The sequence below is a fragment of the Mustela putorius genome, unplaced genomic scaffold (genome assembly GCF_011764305.1).
Source record: "Mustela putorius furo isolate JIRA1106 unplaced genomic scaffold, ASM1176430v1.1 tig00003899_pilon_pilon_pilon, whole genome shotgun sequence".
Taxonomy (NCBI): Eukaryota; Metazoa; Chordata; class Mammalia; order Carnivora; family Mustelidae; genus Mustela; species Mustela putorius.
The window spans coordinates 20,487,944-20,493,943 of NW_025422048.1; the positions used below are offsets into that span (position 1 = coordinate 20,487,944).

Here is a 6,000-nt window from a genome sequence, read left to right on the forward strand (position 1 = left end):
GTTGCAAGATTCAATAGAACCGGGTAGAAGGTACATAAATTGGTTATATTATATTATGCACATTCCTGTTTTTGAAATTGTTAGCAATCAATGAAAATGAAAAACAAAGAAATAATATGTAGGGGAAGGTTAGCAGTGTCAAATGCTGCATGGAAAAATGAGGATGGAGAGACTTTTTAGATGTGTCAAGGAAGTCACTGGAGACCACCACGTAAGTGGCTTCAGTAAGTAGTGAAGATGGGAACAAGATGATTGGGAATTGAGAAGGGACTATATTGTGAGGAATGGAAACAAGATTCCGTGTACTGAAGAGGCTTGAAAATAAAAAGGAGTGAAATACGATTTTAATTCAATTAATTAGAAGAGTCAGAAATTCTTTTATTTTTTTAAAGATTTTATTTATTTATCACAAGTGGGCAGAGATGCAGGCAGAGAGAGAGAGAGAGCCCGACGACGCAGGGCTCGATTCCAGGACTGGGATCGATCCCACGACCCTGGGATCATGACCTGAGCCGAAGGCAGAGGCTTTAATCCACTGAGCCACCCAGGCACCCCAGAGTCAGAAATTCTTGGCAAAACCTGAAGCCAAGGGGAAAAGCAAAGGGGAAGGGGCTAGGAAAGAGGGATACATTTAAGATATTAGAAAATGGAAACAAAATTTCTAAGAAAATTCCTCCAAGGGCACCTGGGTGGCTCAGACAGTTAAGCATCTGCCTTCAGCTCAGGTCATGATCTCTCCGTCCTGGGATCCAGTCTTGCTTCCAGCTCCCTGCACAGTGGGGAGCCTGCTTCTCCCTCTCCCTCAGCTCCGCCCCCATATCATGCTCAATCTCTCTCTCTCTCTCTCAAAGAAATAAATAAAATCTTAAAAAAAAAAAAGAAAATTTTCCTGGTGATTGGGAAAGACGAGAATCCAAGGTACAGATGGAGGAATCAACTTTAGGGAAGAAGAGAGAGATTTCTTCCTCCAAACCTACAGTATCCTCAGCATCTAAAACAGTGCCAGATACATAGTGGGGTACTCAAATAGTTGTTGTAAAGAATAAGAGGTTGTGAAAAAACCGGAAATATATTGAGATGAGGACACTAAAAACTGTGGTCCCTGACAGGGGAGATGACTTTCTCCAAAAAAAGTAGTAAGTGAGGGCGCCTGGGTGGCTCAGTGGGTTAAGCCACTGCCTTCGGCTCAGATCATGATCTCGGGGTCCTGGGATCGAGTTCCGCATCAGGCTCTCTGCTCAGCAGGAGCCTGCTTCCTCCTCTCTCTCTCTCTGCCTACTCGTGATCTCTCTCTGTCAAATAAATAAATAAAATCTTAAAAAAAAAGTAGTAAGTGAGTGTTATAATACTAATACCAGTAAAAATCCTGGTGGCTGATGTTCAATAGTTTTGTGACAGACACATTCTGCATAGATTTACACATACACTTTCATTTAATCCTCACTAAATCCTTGTAAAATACTAATATTACTGTTTCCATTTTAAAGGTGAGAAAGCTGAGACTTGGAGAGGTTTAGCAACTTGCCCATTAACTAGTAAATGTCAAATTTAACATTCAAACTTAATGTTTGTCTGACTCCAAAGTCAGAACTCTTTCTTTTATAGTTTGCATTTTTTAAAAAGATTTCATTTATTTATTTGACAGAGAGAAATCACAAGTAAACGGAGAGGCAGGCAGAGAGAGAGGGAAGCAGGCTCCCTGCTGAGCAGAGAGCCTGATGCGGGACTTGATCCCAGGACCCTGAGATGAAGGCAGCGGCTCAACCCACTGAGCCACCCAGGCGCCCCCAAAGTCAGAACTTTTTAACCAAACACAATATGCTGTTCATTCAGTATTAACAGTACTAACAATAAGTTTTCACTGAGAACCCTCTGTGTGTCAGGCTTTATGGTAACTGCTCTACCTGAATTATCACATTTAAGGTAATGAAACTGAAGTTGAGAGAGAGGGGTTGGGAACTTGAACAAGGTGGAGAAAAAGGGAACAGGCACCATTGGAGAATGACAATGAATCCAGAAAAATTAAGGGGTTTTAGAGGAGCACCTGGGTGGCTCAGTTGGTTAAGTGTCTGATTTTGGCTCAGGTTATGATCTTGGGGTCCTGAGATCAAGCCCAAAGTTCAGCTACCCACCTAGTGGGGAGTCTGCATTTTTTTCCCTCCCTGCTCCTTCCCCAGTCATGCACGCATGCGCCGCTCTCTCTCTTTCACTCTCTCTGTCTCTCAGATGAATAAATAAAATCTCTTTTTTTAAAATAAGGGGTTTTAGAGCAACAGAGCAAGCCCAGTTGGAGGCAAATAACCTGAATTTCCGTGGTTGTCCAAATCAGCAAAGGTCTGTAATTTTCTTTGTCTATACTTGGCAGATCAAAAGCAAGAGTAGAAAAAATATACTGAAAAGGTGTACTAAGCTTGAGAATTAGTATAACAGGCAAAGCAGAAGTCATGAAGTGAGAGAGTCTGAAGTGGTAGTTGTGACATGTTGGAGTAGCTGATCCTGAAGTCAAAACGAGGTAAAAATATATACCCCCTCAGCCTGGGGTCAGCAGACAGAAGGAAGGCAAGCTTGACCAATGTAATCATGCCTAGGTCTGACCCAGCAGCAAATTATTGTATATTTGAAGTCTCACTTCAGGGACTATGCTTACTTAAGAGCTTATGTAGGTGTTAAATAATTTTTGTAAGTTGGCTAAAATCATTATTTTATCCACAACCACCTTCTGACTTAGCTACAGTTGTTAATGGTACCACTGTTTAACTTGTCACCCCAGTTTAAAGCTTCAGGTTTATTGATGAACTTGCTCACCTTCATCTACAGTACCTACTAACTCAAGTTTTCTCAATTCTATAGTAAATTCCTTAATGTATACCTCTGATTGTTCTCACCTATCATCATCAGATGACCATTTGCCTAACTAAAGGTCTTATACCCTATACTTGTATTTACATACAAGAAACATGCAGTGAAAAGAGTTGAATGGTCATTTAATAAAATTCAAATAAACAAAATTCTAGCTTCAAGAAAACACGAGTCTCACCACCTTCACCACCACCACCACAAACACACGTCAGTGCACAGTGCTTATTTTTTTATTAGACAACTATAACTAAGAGCTTAGAACTTAAAGGCTTTTTAGAGACAAATTAAAAAGTGAGATCTTAAGGAGAGTATAAAATACTAAAAGAAAATGGGAAAATTCAAAAATAATCATTTAATTAAAGGCTACAAAACATAACATATCAAGTTCATTAATTATTCAATTTTCTATTTATTAAAAAATTCAGTCTTTGAAAACAACTTTTAGGTTGGATCTTCTCACTTCCCAAGAATGTCCAAATATGCATAATGATTATGGAGAAATCACAGCCATCATAAATTAAATTAGTTATGCACAGACAAATAATTTCAAGAACAAAATTACAAAAGCCCTTTCAAAAATTTATAACAAAAATATAAATATTTAATGCAGAATGTGGATGCATTTTAATATGTTTAATATGAGGCTGGCTGAAGCCTTCACAAGTGAGAAAGCTTAAGGCCTGTGAAGGCAGAAACAGGCCTGCCTAACACAGATGAGGCCCGGGAAGATTTCGCATCGGTGAGTCAGCAGCCAGAGGCTGAAAGGCAGGCTGGGCAGAGGTATAAATGATTCACAGATTTTTAAGTCACCACTAGTTGAAAAGACTCACTTTTCATATACACAAATCCAGTACAGATACTGCTTTCCATAAAAAGCAGCATAAAGAAGAGTTCTTTTTTTTTTTTTTTACATATTTCCATTTATACTTTTTGTTCCTTATAGAATTTGGTACTTGCTACTTAATTCCTATCCTAGGTGGTTTCTTCATTTCCTTTGACTTCCACCTCTATTTCATTCTCTAAGGTTAGACTCTCCTTTCTGCTTCAAGAATCCCATAGTCAGCTCTGGCATTGTGCACCCAGTCCTACTTTCCCTCTCCCTTCAGAAATTGGAGATGCTGAACCGAAAGAATATGGAGTTAGCCTGGCATTTAAGGCTCCAAGGATTCTGCCCTGAACATATCTTTCCAGTTACTTCCCAAGATCACTGTTTACAAGCCTTATTTTCTACCCAGCATTTTCCTTAAGAACTGAACACATGCAGCAGTTAGTAGCAATCAGACGGATATGCTTGTGATTCAGGTATTCCACTGATCATTCAGCTGAATACTGCTAACATGTTATCTTGGTCTTGGCCTTTATAGAGTGTTCAATTTTTTTAATGGTCATAAGCTGTTAAATATATATCCATAAAAAATCAAAGAGATGCTGATGTTGAAATACAGACCATAAAAATGATAAAAATTCTACAAGTTCTCAAGGTGATACCCATCAGACCCATAAGCTGCATTTATCTGATCAAAATTCTTACATGGCACGTAAAGATTTCTCTAGTACATACTTCAAAAACCCTAAAAGAGAAAGTAGAGTTATGGCTAAATTCAACCGAGTTTTTGTTTATTTGTGACATTTAATCTACACTGTGATAGATCTAGTGGGATGATCTATGAAGATTACCTAAGCTCCCTTCTATCCTCAATCCTGTGACCCTTCTCAAGACAAGCAGTGGCACATGAGGCTGGTCCCGTCTCCAACACAGTTGTCATGAAAGAAGGGCAGAATATATTCTTGCTTTGTAGGTTATTGAACCCATCCCTCTATCCTAGTAGATAAGAACCTCAGAACTGAGAAGAAGAAGGCAAGTAGAAAAGGGAACTTAGAAGATAGGATCTTGGGACACCTGGGTGGCTCAGTGGGTTAAGCATCTGCCTTCAGCTCCAGTCATGATCCCAGGGTCCTCGGATTGAGTCCAGGTTGGACTCCTTGCTCAGTGGAGTCGGTTTCTCCCTCTACTCCTCCCTTACCTTGTGTTCTCTCTTTCTCTCTGACAAATAAATAAATAAAACCTTAAAAAAACCCCAGAAGATGGGATCTTGTGGTCATGATGAGGGGAAGCAGCATTGGGTAGCCATTAGGGACACAGTAGGGACTATGCCATTAGAGGCTTGCTGGGGACTTGCCCCCCCCCACTTAATGAATGGCAGTAGGGACAGAGGAGAGGGTGACTGTATAACCTAAGGAAGGCTGGCGCAGAATATATTAAGAACCCAAGAAGTAGACACCTCCTCCCCATCACTGCTATTTCAGTCTTGCATAAACTCTACAGTTCCAAATCAACATGAGGGGCATGAAGAAGGAAAGAGATAACTCTGAAATCTGAGTTTAACATGAAATATCACACACACACACACACACACACACACACACACACCATTGAATTTACTGAGTTCATGTGGACAAGGCTAGATTATTCTCTGCTCTCAGGAAGAATGGTAACTTAGATGTAAGTCCAGATATAGGCCGTGTAAGCTCCAGAACCTTGTCTGTCTTGCTATGGCTACGCACCTAGCACCACAGCTATTTGATAGGTATCTGTGGAACATATAATCATCCCTTGCAGAAAATAATGCACGATTTGGAATTTTCCTAAGAGTGTTAAGCATCAAAACAAGTTGTGAAATACTGCTTTAAATATTTGACTATTTAATTTCTTGATCACATACTACTACTTCCATCTTATTAATGATAACTTTCCCTGCAACTATACCTGCTGAAATCCTCTCTATTCTTCAATGCTCACCTCAGATGGTCCTCTGAAGCTTTTCTTCTCTCAGTCCTCAGCTGGAAAAGAATTCTCCCTCTCCTGAACAACCGTCTCTGTCCGTCTCTGTGTATCTCTTATAGAACCTCTCAAGGTCTACCTTGTATCATATTGTTACAGAACAAATAAGCACAGGATGAGCTCTGATCATTCTTATCTTCACTTCCCCACCACCTCTGCAGCACTTTACAGTTATACTTTTTTAAGTAAATGTTTAGAAAACATTTTTTTACAATTTTCCATAGTATGCTTATTTCCCTTCTTTTTAAAAATTTTTAAAAAGATTTTTATTTTTTTTTTATTTGAGAGAGAGGGTGAGA

The 6,000-nt window shown here is 39.5% G+C and overlaps 1 protein-coding gene across 1 annotated transcript in view; it reads right to left on the reverse strand.

The window, feature by feature from the left end:
* Nucleotides 1-5,729, reverse strand: part of OCRL (OCRL inositol polyphosphate-5-phosphatase) — a 62,680-nt gene extending 56,951 nt beyond the window's left edge. The window contains exon 1 of the mRNA XM_013050019.2: nucleotides 5,660-5,729. The gene's annotated coding sequence lies outside the window, so the exon portion shown is untranslated. The remainder of the gene's footprint in view (nucleotides 1-5,659) is intronic.
* Between the last annotated feature and the right edge of the window lie 271 nt (nucleotides 5,730-6,000).